The 21,080-nt window shown below is 35.7% G+C and overlaps 1 pseudogene; it reads right to left on the reverse strand.

Moving 5' to 3' along the window:
- Nucleotides 1-21,080, reverse strand: part of Sult2a1-ps1 (sulfotransferase family 2A member 1, pseudogene 1) — a 128,264-nt pseudogene that overhangs the window by 69,122 nt on the left and 38,062 nt on the right.

The raw sequence follows: 21,080 nt of genomic DNA on the forward strand, positions 1-21,080 counted from the left end.
GCTTCATGGCCATCCCATATTCTTCAGTTAAATATTCTTAGTTTAGCCCTGTACCCCATTTTAATAGAGTTATTTGATTCTCTGGGATCTAACTTCTTGAGTTATTTTTATATATTGGGCATTAGCCCTCTCTCAGATGTAAGATTGGTACAGATCTTTTCCCAATTTATTTGTTACCTCTCTGTCCTATTGACAGTGTTCATTTCCTTACAGAAAAAATGGCAATTTTATGAGGTCCCATTTGTTGATTCTTGATCTTAGATCATAAGCTATTGGTGTAATGTTTAGGAAATTTTTCCTTGTGCCTAAGTGTTTGAGGGTTTTCCTCTCTTACTTTTCAATTAGTTTCAGTGTATGTGATTTTATATGGATGTCCTTCATTTGTTGAAAGGGCTGTCTTTTTTCCACTGGAGAGTTTCAGCTTCTTTTTCAAAGATAAAGTGACAATAGTTTTGTGGGTTCATTTCTGCATCTTCAATTACATTCCATGATCTGCCTGCCTGTCTTTATTCTAATACAGTTCAGTTTTTATCTTGATTGCTCTATAGTAAATTATGAGGTCAGGGGTGTTTATTCACCCAGAAGGTCTTTTATTGTTGAGAATAAATTTTCCTTTCCTTGTTTTTTTATTCCAAATGAATTTGAAAATTGATCTTTCTAAATCTTTTTTTTAGAATTGAGTTGGAATTTTTATTGAGATTTTATTGAATGTGTAGATTCTTTTGGCAAGATAGCCATTTTTCCTATCTTAGTCCTGCCAATCCATGAGCATGGCAGATCTTTCTATCTTCTGAGAACTCCCATTTCCTTTTTCACAGGCTTGAAGTTCTCATCATGCAGATTTTCAGTTGCCTGGTTAGAGTCACTTCAAGATATTTTATATATTTTGTGACTATTGAAAAGGGTGTTATTTTCCTAATTTCCTTTTTCTGCCTGTTTTTTCTTTTAGTAGAAGAAGGCTACATCTTCGTTTAATTTAATGATATATCCAGTCCTTTGTTGAAGTTGTTTATCATGTTTTCGAATTCTCTGGTGGAATTTTTGCTGTCACTTAAATATACCATCATATCATCTGCAATTAGTAAGATTTTAACTTCTTCATTTCCAATTTTAATTTCTTTGACCTCTTTTTGTTGTCTGATTGCTAAACCTAGGACCTGAAGCACTATATTTAAAAGGTAGGATTAGATTGTTTAGCCTTGTCTAGTTTCTGAACTTAGTGACATTGCTCCAAGTTTCCCTCCATTTAAGAAAGAAGCTGCTGAGATTGTTAAGGTGTTATGAGCACTGACTACTTTTCTTGAGTTCCTCAGTTTAATTCAAAGTCACCACATGATGGCTCACAAGCATCTGTAATGAAATTTCATGCCCTCGTCTGGCACAGAGTACTCATATACATAAATTGAAACCATCAGATTTTAACCCTAGAGAATTTTCTTAGTCCTTTTCTTGTCTACTCTGCCCTATTCTAGGGTTGCACTATTGTACTGTTCAACATCTTTTACAGGTGTTAATGTAATTTTTATCATTCTGTGTTTATCATCTTACATACATTTGGTCTATTCTATTGCATTTTTTATAGTTTAGAGTTTAGGATTGTGATAAAGTGAACTTTACAATACCCAATACAAACATGACTACTTTACCATTTTTTTCACTAAAGTTAATGAACATGACCTATTGTCAATCCCAAGGTCATCTCCCAGAATAAATCAACTTTTCACAGTGTTTGATGCCCCCATCTTCTCCATAAAAATATTCACCTGTAATATTTGTGAGAAGCTATCAGTGGTGAACAGTAATTCTTTGTACATTTCAAACACTTTCTTAGAGATTCTTTTTCACAAAAAGATCTTAATGTTTTCTGACATATTTTGAAGAGAGACAATCTCATTACCTTTTCTCATGAAAGTAAAACCAGTAAGAATCAGTTCCTTCTCCATAAGACTATAATTGGATATGTTGTTTTCTTTCATGACTTGGAAGGAACTATACTTGAGGACCAAATTCAGCTCATCTGGCTCTAATTTTTCCCCAGGAAGTCACATATCTTCTTTATGGATCCCATTGTATCCTGAAAGTAGAAGAAACAGAAATGAAGGTGATAAACAGAAAGTTCTGAGATATCAGATGTGAAGAAGAAGTCAGTAAATGGAGAATGAGAAAATGGATGCAAAGAAGGGGCATCAATAAATGAGAGCGAATGAATGGGATTTAGGTTAGAAAACACAATGGAATAAAGTCAGGTAATACATACAATACATGTATATATTGAAAAATGACAAAGGAAGATGTTTCTTTTTAGGGACGAAAAAATATTAGAGCTATGTTCTCATAGAACCAAGGTTAAACTTAAACTTGCTTTGTAGAGGATAAAGACATTGAATTTCAGCCACTTGCACCTCCATCTCCATAGTGCCATTGTAAAATATTTGTGCTGATAAACTCACTAAGTGTACTGAGATTTTTTTTAAGACACTGCCTCAATATGGAGTTTTGTCTTATGCAGTGGAAGTTGCTGTGGAGACCAGTGTACTTCAAGCTCAAAGAGATCAGTGATCCATTTAACTGGCTTTTTCCTTTCAAGTCCTGACATGGAAAGTATATACAACTGTACCTAACCTGCGCTGGAATATTTAAGGAACCTTAATAAAATACTGCTAGACAATGATCAAGGCAAATGGAGGGACGTGTAGAAAGACTTAGACATACTTTAGTGTTTATCCAGATAATACTGTTTGCTTAGGCTAAGTAAACAATACTGCTTTAAAGAAGTTTCATAAAATAATGTTAATATTAATTACTTGGGGTAATTCTGAGAGATTTTGTTTTGAGTAAGTTTCTCAGGTTACAGCTCAGGTGGGCATCAAATTTATTATATCAAATATCTAATTTTCAAAATAATATCTGTGCACTACTGCAATTGGTTTATTTGCAGGAGATAGGCATTAAAAATAAAAATCTTTGAACATTGAAAGTTGTGCTTTGAATGGGGCCATGAAAATTTCTTGGTTTAAAACTTGTTTTTACATATTTATCACAGTTCCACTTAATATTTCATACAAAAGAAAACAATCATGACAATAACTGAAAAGAATGTTGAATGGTCAAAAAGGAGGCTAATGGGGATATGCACTACTGTGTAGCAGACAGCTAAGTAGTGATCCTTCCTAGGGAAAACTTAATTTCATGATGATTAAGTAAAAGATTCTAGATATAAGAAAATGACTGTAATGAAAATTCTTTTTTACATGTCATCTTCCTGCTTCCTGAGAGAGAAAAATAAGAAGTCAAATTATTTTGTGATAATTTCATGTTTTGTTTTTGGATGGTTGTACTTTTTTATCAATAATTACTTTTCTCAACCCTTTCAGTGAAGCAGATAGGGTGACAGCAGACCTTCACCTTTCCCTCTGCTTTTCAAGACTGCAGGCCCAAGTCTCATCCTTAGTTCTGCGGAAAAAAAGAAAAGAAAAAAAGACAGAAACAAACAAAACAAAAACAATCCAAAACACAAAAAGAAAAAAAAAAAACAAAAAAACCAACGTGACAACACTTCCCTTCTCTAGTGGATCCAAAGACCATTCCCTTCTAAAATTATGCCCTCCACTTATTACATTATTCAGATCGCAAGTTCAACACTTCCTGGAAATTAGCAGAATACTCTGGTTATAGAAACAAGTAGGCTATCTACAGATAAATCTTTCACTTCTCCCAACATGTCTTAAGTCCAATGACACAGGCACCTACTTATCTCTGCAGCAAAACACAAAACTTTGGTAAAAGAATTGCTTTGCCCCAGCCCTCAACTCCAGAATGGACTCCCAAGGAAGCTACACCCAAATATGATCAGGGGAGCAATTAGGTGTCTACTTCACATCTTCATTTCCCTGAACGTTCTTCAAATCGATTCTGTGAGTCTCATCCCCACCACTTTATCAAACCTTCTTCTGTGGCCTCTCCTCACTCTCTGACCCCATTTCCAGGAGATCGACTAAACAGATCCTGGTAGAATATCTTGCTGTCCTCCCTCTTGTGTAGTCCCTTTATTGAGTCCAGTACATATATATGCCTAACTCTGAGGTCCCACGATTCACAAACACTGGAATCTGGTACTGCAATTTAGTTTCTACAGAATAAATAAATCTACCCCATTATCTTAATAACCAGAGTGAAACAGAAGCCAGGAAACAAAACTCCCACCCAATAAAGACAAGACCAGCTATCGGCACCTAACCTGATTATCTTCCTGATCTAAGATGCATGTCTTAGTCACAGTGTCTATTCCTGCACAAAATCATGACCAAGGAGTGAATTTGGGAGAGAAGTGTATATTCAATTTGTATTTCATTACCAAAGGAAGTCAGGAGTGGAACTCCTGCAGGTCAAGAAGCAGGAGCTGATACAGAGGCCATGGAAGGATGTTACTTACAGGCTTGCTTCCCCTGGCTTGTTCAGCTTGGTTTCTTACAGAAACCATGAGTACCAGCCCAGGATTGGTACCACGCACAGGGGTCCACCCACAATAATCACGGATTGATAATTACCTTACAGCTGGATCTCATGGAGGCATTTCCTTAAGGGAGTCATTAAAATTTGTTATAATTCCAGCTTGTTTCAAATTAATACACAAAACCAGCCAGTATAAAGCCTAAATTCCAGTGAAAAAACAATAACAACCAGGACAATATATATCCCCAAGAGGCCAGCAAGTGTAACAGCACATCCTGAATATTTCACCATAGTTGAGGCAAAAGGAAAAAAATCTTTAAAACAAATTATAAATATGATAGTGATCTTTTAAAAGGAAATTAATATCTCCCTTAAAGAAATCTATAAACCACAAATAAACAGGAGGAAAAAAAACGAGTTGAACTGACTTCCCCCGAGTAGAAAGAGAATCAATGCATGAAATCCAAATTGAAAGAAATCTCAAAAAGGAAATTTTTGGAACTCAAACCAGTATCACAGAGGCAAGTTTCCCCAATAACTACAATAGATAGAATAGAGAACTTTAGGTATTGAAGACATTATAGAAGAAAGGAATACGTTGAAGAAAATATTAAAGAAAAAATAAATAAATTAAGTATTAATATGAATATTACTTTTAATGTTATAAATGATAAAATATTAAACTCCTGGCACATAATATCCACAAAATCTTGGTCACTACAATGAAAAGACCAGATCTATGAATAATATAAATAGAAGAAGAAAAGGAAAGTCAAGTCAAAGGCACGGCAAATATTTTTAACAAAATAATAGAAAAAGTACTAACCTGAAGAAAGAGATGCCTATCAACATTCATGAAGCATACAGACCACCAAGCAGATTGAACCAGGAAAAAAGTTCCCTGAGCACATAATAATTCAAAAATTAAATATACAGAACAAACTATGAAAGCGTGTTCAAGAGCTAGGATTTAGGAATCAAGTGGGAAAGGGGAAGGGAGAGGGGGTTTGAAAGGGAGTACGGGGAAAGACAGGTAAAATTAAGAGACATTTGAGAGGTAGAATTGAAACCTAAAACAGTGGAAACTTCCTAAAATCTGCACATATGAAGTGTTCAAAGTGAAATCACCAAATAATGGCCATCTCTTGTTCCAAAGAAAGAATGAATGAATGAAAAATTCCAGTATTAGGATTGTGTTACATCTAATTGTGCTGATGTCTAAATGGATCCCATCAAATCACCATCAAAAAAAAGGGGGGGTTGGGGATTTAGCTCAGTGGTAGAGCGCTTGCCTAGGAAGCACAAGGCCCTGGGTTCGGTCCCCAGCTCCGAAAAAAAAAAGAAACAAACAAAACAAAACAAAACAAAACAGACTGTTGATAAGATTAGAAATTGCTCTCAACAAACTGACAGCAAGTCCCAAATTGATAAAGACAACACCTATACAAATAAATGAATGTGAAGTTGGTCCCTAGAGGGAACATCCACCCTTACATCCTAGTGTCCCTTTAGTACAGAAAGGAACTTTGCCTGCTCACAAAGAGAAATATAAACACCAAGCTGGACACAAATGCTTCTATCGATACTGCTGTACTACTTGTGAGATAAGTTAGGTCAGTGGTGGCTCAAAGCTTATGGGAATATAAAACCAATAACTGATTTGAATTAATTCCCATTCCATGATATGGAGTCTATATCGTAAACTACATGGGTGATCATGGACCTGAGACTAGATAGCCCAGGGCCGTGTGGTAAAACAAAATATTGAACTTAAAAAGAAAAAAAAGTAGTAAAATGATTCCTCATTATTTTATCCTATATGCATTGAACAGTGCCTTGCTTAAGCATCATCAAAGAAACTTCCACTTGCAACAAATGGGGACATATATAGAAACCTACAGCAATAAATTAAATAATAAATAATTAAGTAGTGTGAGACACCCTAAACGGACATCTCTATCAAAGCGCTCTTTTCAGAGATCAGGGAACCCTGCAAAAGAAAGGCATAATAGATTGTTAAAGAAAGAGAAAATTGAGAGCACAAAGAGATATGGACTATCAGAGAGGGAAGCAGCATGGACAGAGCTTGGGTGTGTCTGTCCCACATACTCTCTGTCTATAACATTGTGTCTAGTTTAGTGTTTACATGAGATTACTCAGTGAGTGAATGTGTGGACCTTGGATCCTAGTACTTTTAATTAGATTCTATTAGTTTTGTTGTTTTGACTGGTCTAATTTCTATATGATAGTTTTTCTTTTATCACATCTCATTTCACTTGAACTTACATATCACTATTATACATCATTGCAGGATGTCAGGACAAGATGTTAAAATGTGCAGGAACCTTGTGGTTGGAAATGATGCCTAGGCAATAGAAGCATGCTGCTTGCTGCCTCCTTTACCATACTACGTATACCCTATTTTCTTAAAGAACTCATGGATGACAGCTCCTGTGAGGGTTGGGCCCTTCCCCTTCAATCAATGATTATGGTAATGCTTGCATAACTGCCTAGAGCTAGATCTTATGGAGACATTTTCTTAATTAAAGTTCGCTCCTCTCAGATTTTTCTAGCCTGTGACACATGTACAAATATCCAGCACATTATTTTATATTGCATTCTTTTTTATTTTCTTTTCTTGATTTGGGAGGCTTGTTCTTGTACTACATGTTTTGCGGAAAAACTTTAAAATTGGGTGAATGAGGAGGCATAGATCATCTGGAACGCCTCTGGGAGAGGGTGAATATGATCAAATACATTCACATTTAAAAGTTGTTTTAATTAATACAAGATAATTTTGAATAAGTCAAAACAAACAAAAAAATCACAGTTCTCAGTAAACTTTTTCATTGCTAGAGTCTAGCTCTTAATTGTGTGGTGATTGTAAGGTGGATGCTCACCTTTTTCATGTCTTCATAGTACAGTACCAAGAAGTTGTCCCATACTCTCATGGACAGCCAGCCACGGATGTGCTCCAACCATGATCCATATGCAACTGTGTTCAGGGAGAAGTAAATTGTCAGTTATAAAGCCTTAACACAGGGTCTGCTTGACTTTCTTCACTTTTGTGAAAGCATGAGCAAAAATCTTCACTAAGAAAAATTGAACTACTCTGTATTTATAGAATTAAACATGATGTTTGAGGCAAATACACATATAGAGAAGTTGTAAAATCAGGTTCATTAACAAAATCATCACCATGCAGATAAATCACTGATGACAGGAGAAGATATCTTACTGTTAAGCTACAAGGACAGGAGTATGTGCTTGGAGAAATCTGTCACACCAATATAGTAATTGAGAGGGGATTCCTGTTAGCTCATGCTTCATGATGAGGTGCACTAGGAAGAAAGAAAGGTGTGATGACAGAGATGGGAAAATGGTACATTATATGGTGTTGGAAAGAAAGATTTCCACCAAAGCAGCAACCTAATGGTGAAATTTTATGGAGGTATGAATCAAGGCTATATGACAACAGTTGAGGGTAATAACGCATGTGTGTGTGTGTTTGTGTGTGTGTGTGTGTATTTGTTTGTTTGTATAAGAGAGAGAGAGAGAATGCTTATCATGTTTTAGAATAAACAACCATATGTACTAGAGGCTGATCTATTAATTATGAGAAATATATGAGGCACTGCCCAGTTTGGAAGACAAGAGTCAGAGAAATTCCAACGGAATCACTCTACTCAGCATAACTATGTCTGCAACTCCCTATGTGGGGTATCTTTTCCAGTTCGTACTTTTCAAATTTAAGCCCCTGATTTTGCACATAATGCTCTTATCCTACATTTGTCTCTCATTCTACAATACATATGTGCCAAACTAGATGTACATAGTAGTGCAATAATAGTAAAATTATTATGCAGTAACTTAAATGATGTCTGATTGTATTTGAGGATTGATACTTGGGGTGGGGGAGTTAAACACATACCTGGTACTATAAACCTGGTCATGACTCCATGGCTGGAGATATCATAGTTCCAAAGTAGAGTTCCTATTGTCATTTTACTAAATGGTCATACTGTCAAACTACCTTCTAAATATTTCTATTTATATCTATGGATTTGTGCTGTTGTTTACGTTTGTTAGAGATTAATTTTTGCAGGTGGCATTAGTTAATGCAGGGGCTATTACGTGATCAAAATGTACAGAATAATTGTGAATTCTCAGTCACTGATGTGATTTCTATTATCCCCTATGCAAGACTCAGGAAATATTATGGAGCAGGAAGTAGAAAGTAAAAGGTAGAGAATGGAGTGAAGTGCTGTAAAGGTGTCCACAGTGAATATTGTCCTCTGAACATAAATTGGCTGTTATGTTCATGTTCTCATATCATCAATGTTTGCCTATTGAAAAGCTGCATAACATAAAGCCTGATTATATCCCAAGATGGATGGGGGTGTGTGTCATAAAACCCCACTCCCGATTGAAGATCTATTTGCAGTTTAAGACTGCCTGATGAGAAAGACTCCCACACCCTTTTGGTATAGGACCACACTTAGGTTTCTCAAGCCTACATGGATGGCACCACATCCATGTACATTTGAGCAACACAAATTAGCTTGAGTGTGTTGTATTTTTTGAAAAAAGTTTAAGGTGGGGTATAGATTTATTGTGGAATATATAGCATACTAGAGTGCATACTAGCAATTTTAGTAGAACAAGATTTATTTACTTTTTAAATGTACAAAGATTAAAAATATGTAAAAACACAAAATTTATGAAAATAAATCAAGAACAAACAAATGTAGTAGGAAGATCTACTACTTTTCTAAATGAAATTCTAACAGCAGACAATTCGGGAAAGAGGAGCCAACATTTGATACTAATCCAACTTACTTCTGAAAGACACCACTTCTAATATCTAAAACCTATTGATTCTAAGAATCAGCTTTTTAAAAAATTCTTCAGAAACCACCTCATTATGAGTTTTCATTATAGACTACTTCATTTCTCATTCACCATCAGAAAAGTTTATCCATGTAGTGAACGGTGATTAATTTATAGACCTATAGCTCTTAAATGTACAGACAATAAGAGACTTTAGAATGGTGAGAACTAAATAGGGCTTCTATATTAAACCTTTTTCTCCATGCTTCATGTATCAACTTGAATGGGGATGAGACATACTCTAGAGGAAGAGGTGGTATATGAATTTCTAAAACAGTGTTTTCTGGATACTTCATGGCAGTTTGACATATGAGCTCAGCAGTTGTGGCAATGTGTGCATGATCTGAAGTTTAAGTCAGACTGAGTCCCATTGTAAAGCAAGAGATTGGTCATGATGTGCCACCTAGAGCTACTAGTGATTGATAACTTCCTTAATAGAGTCAGCTCACTTTATGAGAGTTTGTACAACTCCACTTGATATTCATACATCCAAAACTATGTAGGCAGCATTAAGTGGAATGTATGATTTTTAAAATGATAAGACTTGAGAGATAGCTCAGTAGTTAAAGCACTTGTTGCTCCCACAGAATATCTTTGTTCAGTCCCCACTACCAACATTGTGACTAACTATCTTCTGTAATTTCAGTTTTACACAATCTGATATACTACTGCCCACTGTGGGTAATGTATACTTCATGATTAACATACACACGTGGAGATAAAAGGCACCTTGTCATATTATAAATCTTTAAAACATCATCAACTACAATTTTAGAGGTAGAAAGGCTGGAAATCTTCATTTCAAGCTCTAAAAAGTTAACCACTACAAGTAAGAGTGCTATGCCTAACAGTGTTGTCTGACCTAACTGAAGGAGAAATCAAAAAGCTATATTTTGTAAAATATGTGAAATGAATTAATGGTCACCACATCTGTTCTACAAACTAAATGTGAGAAAAACATTTGTATATGTAAAAGCACAACAGCAGGAGTTAGTTTCTGCAGTCCACTTGACACACCCCAGCATGTCACCTTAGAGTCTCAGTTAAGCCTCCATCATATTGTCATGTGGCTGTGTATTTGATAGATTGTCTTTATTTATCACTAAGGTGGTATGGCTCACAGCATAAACATGGACCTGTTCTGTATGAGAAAACTAACTGAGAGTGAGACACTGAGTAATTCAGTATGCAGATTTGTAAACAGGTTTCACTTCAGTTCCTTCTCGAGATACTGTCCCTAACTTCACCAGTAGGTAGATGTTATACCTGAAAGTATAAGTCAGATAAGCCCTTTCTGCTCCTCAGTTTCTTCTGGTAACAGTATTTTATCAGAAAAACTAAAAACCAAACTAGACCAATAGTTGAATAAGACATAAAAGACCAGGTTCAGTAACTTGAAAAAATAATCAAAATGAAAGGCATTAATAGAAATCATAATAGTCACCTATTAAAACAATGACTTCATGAAATCTTAGGAAAATTGATGGAACTAGAAAATATCATATCGAGTGAAGTAACAAAAATCACAAAAATCCTCACACATGGTATACACTCACTGATAAGGGGACATCAGCCCAAAACTCAGATTACTCAAGACACAATCCACAATGGAAGAGTTATGGAAAGGATTGAAAGAGCTGAAGGGGATTGCAAACCCATAAGAACAAGTATACCAAACAACCAGAGATCCAAAGGAATAAACCACCATCCAAAAGAGTACACATGGACAGATCCATGAACGTACCTGCATATGTAGCTGAGGATGGCCTAGTTGGGCTCCCCTGGGCAAGTCCTTGACCCTGCCTAGGTTGAATCCCCCAGTGTAGAGGAACGTCTTGGTGAGGAGGTAGAAAGGAGTATGTGGATGGGTGGGGGGGGAACCCACATAGAACAAAGGGGAGGGGGAAGGGGCAGGGAGTTTATGGACCAGAAACTGTGAAAGAGGATAACATGCGAGATGCAAATAAAATAATATTCAATTTAAAAAAGAAAAGAAAAGGGGAGAGATGGATTTTTTTTATTGTACCACAGTTATGTTGAAAAGGCACATGCTACATATTATGTTTTCAAAAGACTTTTTAAGAGACTGGATTTCTGCTATCTCTTATAATCCAAATAAATATGAATATACTGAAAAAATAGACACCATTCAATGATAACATTTCATTAATGTAAAATCTATTATCAAAAGACACAGGCTTATAGATTGAGTCCAAAAGCAACAAGATAGATAAACCCTTAGCCAGATTAACCAGAGGTCACAGAGAGTGTATTCAAATTAACAAAATCAGAAGTGAAAAGGGAGACATAACAACAGAATTTGAGGACATTAAAAAATCATCAGATCCTATTACAAAAGCCTATATTCAACAAAACTGGAAAATCTGGAGGAAATGAACAAATTTTTAGACAGATACCAGGTACCAAAGTTAAGTCAGGAACAGATAAACCATCTAAAAAAACCCATAACTCCTAAAGAAATAGAAGAAGTTATTAAAAGACTACCAACCAAAAATTGTAGCTGAGAATTATCGAATGGCTGAAAAGCACCTAAAGAAATGCTCAACATCCTTACTCATCAGGGAAATGGAAATCAAAACAACCCTGAGATTCTACCTCACAACAGTCAGAATGGCTAACATAAAAACTCAGATGACAGCAGAGGCTGGTGGATGTGGAGAAGGAGGAACACTCTTCCATTGTTGGTGGGATTGCAAACTGGTACAACCACTCTGGAAATCAGTCTGGAGGTTCCTCAGAAAATTGGACAATTCATTACCTGAGGACCCAGCTATACCTCTCCTTGGTATATACCTAAAAGTAGCTCGAACATACAACAAAGACACATGCTCCACTAAGTTCACAGTAACCTTATTTATGATAGCTAGAAGCTGCAAAGAACTCAGATGTCCTTCAACAGAGGAATGGATACAGAAAATATGGTACATCTGCAAAATGGAGTACTTCAGCTATCAAAAACAATGACTTCATGAAATTCATAAGTAAATGCAATGAACTAGAAAATATCATCTTGAATGAGGTAACCCAATCAGAGAAAAACACACTTGGTATGCACTCAGTGATAAGTGGATATTAGCCCAAAATCCTCAATTATCAAACATGAAATCCACAGACCACAGGAAGTTCAAGAAGAAGGATAACCAAAATTTGGATGCTCCCAATTCTTCTTGAAAGGGGGAAATTTTCCATAGGAGAAGATATGGAAGCAAAACTTATAGCAGTGACTAAAGAATGGCCATTCAGAGCCTGACCCACATGTGGCTCATATCGATACAGCCACCAAAACTAGATAAGATTGATGAAGATGAAAAGTACATGCTAAAAGGGGCCGGATATAAAGCTCTCCTGAGAGACACATCCAGAGCATACTCAATGCAGAGATCAATGCTAGCAGCAAATCACTGACCTGAGAAGAGCATGCCGTTTAGTGGAATTAGAGGAAGGACTGAAAGAGCTGATGGTGCTTGCAACCCCATAAGAACAGAAATGCCAACCAACCAGAGCTTCTAGGGACTAAAAAACTACTGAAAGACTATACATGGACTGACCCAGGGCTCCAACTGCATATGTAGCAGAGAATAGCCTTGTTGGGGCACCACTGGAAGTCAAAACCCTTGGTGCAGGGGAATGTTGGGGGGGCAGTAAGGGAGGAGAATGGGGGAAACACCTATATGGGAGAGGCAGTGGGGATGCTGGCTTATGGAAAGGAAACCGGGAAGGGAATACCATTTGAAATGTAAGTAAAGAATTATATCTAATAAAGAAATTAAAAAGTAAGAAGTATATATTTGCTGCATGTTATCATAAGAGATAGATGGCACCTTATAATGACATGATCAAACAAAGTGTTCCAGGCAAATAGAACCAGAATGCAAGCAAATGTTGCTGATTTAACCTTACACAACAGACTTGAATCAAAATCTGGAGAGAAATGTTAAACATAATTTTGTATTGATTAATGCATGCTGGGGTCATTGCAATTCTAATAACAGATCAACCCACTTCTACACAGAGAATATAAGATATAAAGTCACAAATAGTAGTCTCACTCTGAATATTATCCCCTTAAAAAAACACAATTAAATGATGTCCCAGGCTTAAGAAATATTTATAGAACACTATATCTAGACAGAACAGAATACAAATTTTTCTCAACAGCCCATGGAACTATCACTAAAATAGATATTTTTTTAGCACAAAAAGAAATATCTTAACCAACATAAGTCAAAATAATTTCTAATATTCTACCTAACAACAATGAAATGACTACAAATAAATGAAAAGAGAAATTCCAGAATTCAAACAAACTCATAGAGATATAAGTACTCACAACTGAATAATAAATGAGTCCTTGAAGAAGTCAGGAACAAAAAGACTCTTACAAACAAATAAAGATGGAAACAAAACTAATTTTATCCTATGGGATAAAATAAAAAAAATTGCCTAAGACGGAAATTTAATGCTCAAAGTACCTCCCTTAAGAAACCAAAGAAACTGCTATGATTCATTTTCAGATTCTGGAAAAAGAAAAAAAATACCAAACTTATTAGGTGGAAAGATAACAGTGACAACACTAGAAATTAGATAAAAGGAAACAGGAGCAAGAAGAAAACCAATATAGGGAATTGATGAAACATGTTTTTTTCCTTCAAAATATAATCAATATTGATCAAATCTTACCTAACCTAACCACAAGAAATAACAAACACCAAAATTAATACAATTAGAAACTAAAGGTGAGTCATTATGAAAGGGAGAAATAAAATTCAGAAATTTTTTAGAGTTTACCTTGAAAATCATGCCACTAAAATTAAAAAACTAAAAGTTATGGATGAGTTTGTACATATACAAAAACTACCAAACTGAAACTTCTATAACATTTAAAACACTTAAGCCATTACAGATAGAAAGCATCTTGGCTGTTAAAAGGTTTCACTGTTCTTCTATAGGACAAGGAATCCTTTTCCAGTACTCATCTGGAAGCTCACAATAAATTATTGAAACCTAGACACCTGACACTTAAAGCAAACACACATATATGCAGGAAGAAAACTTATACAGTCAAACAAAATAAACCTCAAAATATGGACAGGCTTATAATAAGCAAAACGTTTTCAAATGTTAACATAATTTCCATGTGAATTTTACCAGACATTCATTCAGAGAATATCACGGTTCTTAAACAATTCCATAAAAAAAGGAAAAGAAGGCACATAACTAAAGTGTTTTTCTAAAACATTACCTAGATACAAAATCAGACAAATATTCAACAAAAAAGAAAAGGGTAGAACAAAATCTATGATAAACATGGATGGGAAATTTCTCACTGAAATAATACCCCTGAGAGTCTACCTTACACCAGTCAATATGGCTAAGATGAAAAACTCAGGTGACAGAAGATGCAAACAAGAATGTGGAGAAAGAGAAACACTTCTTTATTGTTGGTGGGATTACAGCTGGTACAGACACTCTGGAAATCAGTCTGGTGGTTCCAAAGAAAATTGGACACAGTATTACCAGAGGACCGATCTATACCACTATGGGGCATATACCCAAAATATGCCCCATATTACAAGGACACATGCTCCACTATGTGCATATCATCCTTATTTATAATAGAGAGAGGCTGAAAGAAACCAGATGTCCTTGAACAGAGGGTGAATACCGGAAGTGTGGTACATTTACACAATGGAGTACTACTCAGCTAATGAAAACAATGACTTCATTAAATTTCTAGGCAAACAGATGGAACTAGACAAAATATTCCTGAATGAGGCAAACCAATCACAAAAGAACACACATAGTATGTATTCACCGAAAAGTGGATATTAGACAAATAGTTCAGAATAGCTAAGTTACAATTGATAGACCATATGAACCTCAAGAAAAAGAAAGACCAAAGTGTGGATGCTGCAGCCTTTTTAAGAAGGAGGAACAAAATACTCACAGGAGGCAGGTGGTAGGAAAGACCTGGAATGAAGACAGGAGGGGCAGGGGAAATGGGGGCACAATCAGGTATGAGAGGAGATGTGGATTATATACAGAAGGTCAGTAAGTTGGACAGAGGTGTATATCAATGGAGATGGGAAACTGTGGGTAGCCACCAAAAAGTCCCAGGTGCCAGAAAATCAAGAGGCTCCCAGGACACAGTGGGGATGAGATTAGCTGAAATGCCCAATGAAGGGGAGGGAGAACCTGTATTGACCATATTCAGAGGTTAGGCAAGGAAACTGGTTGGAAGCTGTGGCAACCTACTCATCTCCAAATTTTTAACCTAGAATTGCTTTTGTCTAAAGAAACACAGGGACAATGTATGGAACAGAAACTGACTGAAAGGCCATCCGAAGACTGCCACACCTAGGGATCCATCCCATATAGAGACACCAAAACCACCAAAAACAATTCTGGCATCAAAGGGGTGACAGGCTCTTGATCCTCTGAAGCCCGGATGCCCCAGTGTAGGGAAATGCCAGGGCAGTGAAGTGGGAGTTGGTAAGTGGGTGGGGAGCACCCTCATTGAAGCTGGGATAGGAGGAGTGAAATAGAGATTTTGCAGAATGGAAACTAGGAAAGGGGATAACATTTGAAATGTAAATATACAAAATATCCCATTGAAAAGTAAATTGAAAAATGCTTTCTAACCAAATTTATGAACACCTCAAAGGGTAGTGAAATGGCTCAAGAGGAAAAGTTGTTTGCAGCTAATGTGACGACTTAAATCCACATGGTAGAAGTTTTCCTTATGTCTCTATCTGCCTACATAGTCATTCATGTACTACCATATTATAAACACAGAGAGAGAGAGAGAGAGAGAGAGAGAGAGAGAGGGAGAGAGAAAGAGAGATGTATATTATAAATATAAATATAAGCATAAATATGAAATATGTAATGGGTAGTGGATAATATGCAATATCAATATGCAATATGTAATGGAATTATTTACATATCAAAGTACCTTTACTTTTTGATGATAGAATTCTATTGATAAGAGTTTAGAGTTTTCCAGAAAACATTTGGATCTGATAAAGCCTTTTATCACAGTCACGAAATATAAAATTAATTAACATATAAACATTAATAGATTTTCTATCTACCAATGACAAATGGAGAAACAAAACAGAGACATAAATCTATTTACAGATGCCTCAAGAAAGTATCCCCGAATAAACATAACACAGTGTACTTGCTTTAAAGAGATGTCCTGTACAGGTTTAAGGCATTTGAATATCAGGTGCCCATTTGGTGGATGGCTTGGGAAGATTAGAAGCTGCGAACTTGCTGGAGAAAATTTTTCACTAGAAGTGAGATTTAAGGTTCTAAAAGACTGGCACCATTTTGAGTGATCTCTCAGTTTCCTGGTTATGAATTAATGTCTGAGATCTCAAATGTTGCTCCAATACTGTGCACACTCGAATGGTGTCATGCTTCCAACCATAGTTATGATATACCATTATCTCTCTAAAGCCATAAGCCCCAAAGCATTTCTTCTATATGTTGCCTTGGTCATTATCTTTTATCACAGCAATAGAAAGGTAATGAATTCAAGAAAATGGTGATGTATCCTCCAGAACAAAAACCTCAACATGGTGAGGCATATAGTAAGCCATGAAATATTTTCTTCTGTTCAAAGACTAGGAAAATTAATGTTAAAAAAGCTGCCATCCTACCAAAGCCAATGTACAGATCCAGCAAAATCCCAATAAAAATTTTAATGTCATTATCCACAGAATTAATAAAAAAAATCATAAAATTCATTAAGACTTGCTAAATGCTAATTTCTAAATGGGTACTTTATACAACAACACTCTAATGCTCAGAGATTATTGCAGGAGAGAGTGGAGCAAATGTAGGAGTTAAAAGAGAAGTGCTGTATAATGCTGTCTTCTGAACATGGCAAATAAATGTAGCGAGTAAAATCATCTGAAGCTGCTGGGAATGGGTGTGCACAAGACTTGGCATTCATCAAGAGTGAATCATAGGTTGGGGAGGAGACTCATGAAACATCACTATTCCCTGATGAAGTGCTAGATACTGAAAGATTTTGGGTGATAGAAAGTCATGGTCTTCAGTTGTATACCAACTGATGCTCCTACTATGTTTGAATGAGTGCTTCAACCCACAGTCTCACAGATGATCCTAATAATGGTTATAATACTGGATCACAAATAGAGATATGAAGGTTTTAAAAGAGAACTATATGGAAAGGGGATTTATAAAGGCATAGGGAGATTAGTGAGGATGAAGGGTTTCAGTAGTCAGAATGTAATTTATACATGTATAAAATTTCCAAAAATAAATTCAATAATAAATTCATATGCAAGCAAAAAATCTTTCAGATAATCAAACCAAACTCGGAAAAAGTACCTTATTTCAAGATATACTACAGAGATATAGTAATTAAAACAACAATGCACTGTTATAAAAACAGACATAGAAATTAATGGAAAAAAAAGCAAGACACAAAACTATAGGCTCCTTATGTTTGACAGAATGACCAAAGTATACATTTGAAAAGCATGAGCTTCAGTAAATGGTTCTTGGGAAACTGGAATGCTATATGTAGAAGAGTGAGTGTGCAAACCTAGAGACACCAACAGACACAAACAGACAGAGAGAGACACAGACACAGACACAGACACAGACACACACACACACACACAGACACACACACACACACACACACACACACACACACACACACGAATCAATCCCACCTGGATCACAAACCTCAACAGCAGACTCAAAATCTAAGAAAGTGTTGAGGGAAAAAGTAGTATAGAGGCACCGGAAGGATTTTCTGAATAAGACTCATCCCACTCAGAAACCCATGCCAATAATGGAGTAGTAGAAACTTGCTAAGTCAAAATGCATCTATAGTCCAATGAAACACATTAGTCATGTGTAGATGTAGGCTACAGAATGGGTTAAAACCATAGCAAGTTTCATGTTCCCATATAATGTGTGCGTACAGTCGAAAAAGGATAAAAAATCAACATCAAGAAAAGTTCTAAGTCTGTCAGAAAGCTTTGATTTTGGTGGTGGATAATTGAGTTTATATAAGTGCTATTGAAGATAGCTCTGAGGGCATACAAAAAAAACTGGAGAAAGCATATTCTAACAGCTTGACAGCACACCTGAAATCTCTAGAACGAAAAGGAACAAATACATGCAGTAGAAGTAGATGGCAAGAAATAACAAACTCAGAGGTAAATTCAACCTAGTAGAAACAAAAGAACTGTACAAAGTATCAACAAAACCAACAGCTAGTACATTGAGATAAATAAAAATAATCAGATTCTACTACAAAAGTCTATACTCAACAAAACTGAAAAATCTGGATGAAAGGAATGCTTTTCTAGACAGATATCAAAGTTAATCAGGAGCAGATAAACAATCTAAATTATTTCCTAAGGAAATAGAAGCAATCATTAAAAGTCGCTGAACCAAAAAATTATCAGTACCAGATTGTTTTAGTGCAGAGTTCTATCAGACCTTCAAAGAAGATATAATATCAATATTTTTCAATGTATTACATAAAATAGAAACAGAAGGAATACTACCTAATAAATGCAATGAGGTCACATTTACACTAATACCTAAAGTTCACAAAGACCCAACAAAGAAAGAGCCTTCAGACCAATTTCCATCCTGAATACTGATGAAGAAATATCACTAAAATTCTTGCTAATGAAATTCATGAATTTATCATAATGATCATTTACCGCGAACATGTAGGCTTTATGCCAGGGATGCAGGGATGGCTCAATATACAAGAATCCTTCAATGTAATCTATTATATAAACAAACTCAAAGAAAAAGAAAGAACTGGTCATCTCATTAGATGCTGAAAAAGCCTTTGAAAAAAATACAACACCCCTTTGTGCTAAAAATATTGTAAAAAATAGGAATTCGTGATCCATACCTAAATACAATTATACAGCCAGGAATAGCTAACATCAAACTAAATGGAGAGTAACTTTAAGCAATGCGACTAAAATCAAGGATAAGGTGAGCCTGCCCACTCTCCTATGATCTACTCAATATACTACTTGAATTTCTATCTAGAGGAATTAGTCAATAAAAGCAGATCAAAGGGATACATATTGGAAAAAAGGAAGTCAAGATATGACACTTTGTTCATCATAAAATAGTATACAAAATCACCCAAAAAATCCTTGAGAAAAATCCTCAATTTGATAAACAACTGCAGTCAAGTGGATGGAAAATAAAATTAACTCAAATCAGTAGCTTCCCTCTACTCAAAGGGAAAATGGACAGAGAAAGAAATTGGGGAAGTGACATTCTTTACAATAGTCAAAATTAATATGAAATATCTAGGTGTGATGCTAGCCAAAAAAGAAAAAGAAAAAAAAACAGAAAAATGCCTGTATGAAAAGAAATTAGATTCTCTGAAGAAAGAAATCGAAGATCTCAAAATATGGAAAGTTCTTCCATGCTCATAGAAGGATTATCACAGTAAAAATGGTCATCTTACCTAAAGAAATCTACAGATTCAATGCATTTCCCATCAAAATTCCAACTAAATTCTAAGAGGAGAAAGAAAGAGAAATTTTCAACTTAATCTGGAATAACCAAAAAAAAGTATGTAAAATACTTTTCTCAACACTAAGAAAACTTCTGGGAGATTCACCATAGCTGACCTCAAGTTATACTACAGAGCAACAGTGATAAAAACCCATATGGTATTGCTAAAGAGACAGACAGACAGAGCAATGAAATACAACTGAAGACCCAGAAATGAACCCACAAACCTATGGTCCCTTGATCTTTGACATAGGAGCCAAATTCATCCAGTGGAAAAAGATAGCATTTTCAAAAAATGGTGCTGATGCAACTGGCAGTCAACATGTAGAAGAATCCGAATTTAACTATTCCAATTTCCTTGTAAAATGCTCAAGTCCAAGTGGATGAAGAACCTCTACAAAATGCCAGATACAATAAATCTATTAGAATTTTCCCCTATCACTGGCATAGGGGAAAATTTTCTGAACATACTATCAATGCCTCATGCTTTAAATCAAGAATTGACAAATGGAACCTCATAAAATTGAAAAGCTTCTGAAAGGCAAAAGACAATGTAAATAAGGCAAAAGAGCAAGCCAGAGATTGAGAAAAGGTGTTTATCACCCCTAAATCCAATAGAGGGCTAAAATCCAAATTATACAAAGAATTCAAGAAGTTAGGCTCCAGAGAATCAAATAACCATATTTAAAATGGGGTACAGAATTAACAGAGACTTTTTAATTGAGGAATTTCAAATGGCTGAGAACTTACAGAAATGTTCAACACACTTAGTCATCAGGGAAATGCATATCAAAACAACCCTGAGATTCCATCTCATATTAGTCAGATAGGCTAAGATCAAACTTCAAGTGACAGACATTGGTGAGGATGTGGATAAAGGGGAACATTTCTCCATTGCCTGTGGAATTGAAAGCTCACATAATTACTCTTGAAATAGGTCTGGCAGTTCGTCAGAAAATTGGACATAGAGCCATCTGGGGACCCAGATATACTATTCCTAGTATATACCCAATAGAAGCTTCAACATATAACAAGGACACATGCTCCACAGTGTGCATAACAGCCTTACTTTTAATAGCCAGAAGATGGAAAGAACTCAGATGTCTCTCAAAAGAGAAATAGATAGATAAAATATGGTACATTTACACTAAGCAATACCTCTCTTTTAATAA

The sequence above is a fragment of the Rattus norvegicus genome, chromosome 1 (genome assembly GCF_036323735.1).
Source record: "Rattus norvegicus strain BN/NHsdMcwi chromosome 1, GRCr8, whole genome shotgun sequence".
NCBI lineage: Eukaryota > Metazoa > Chordata > Mammalia > Rodentia > Muridae > Rattus > Rattus norvegicus.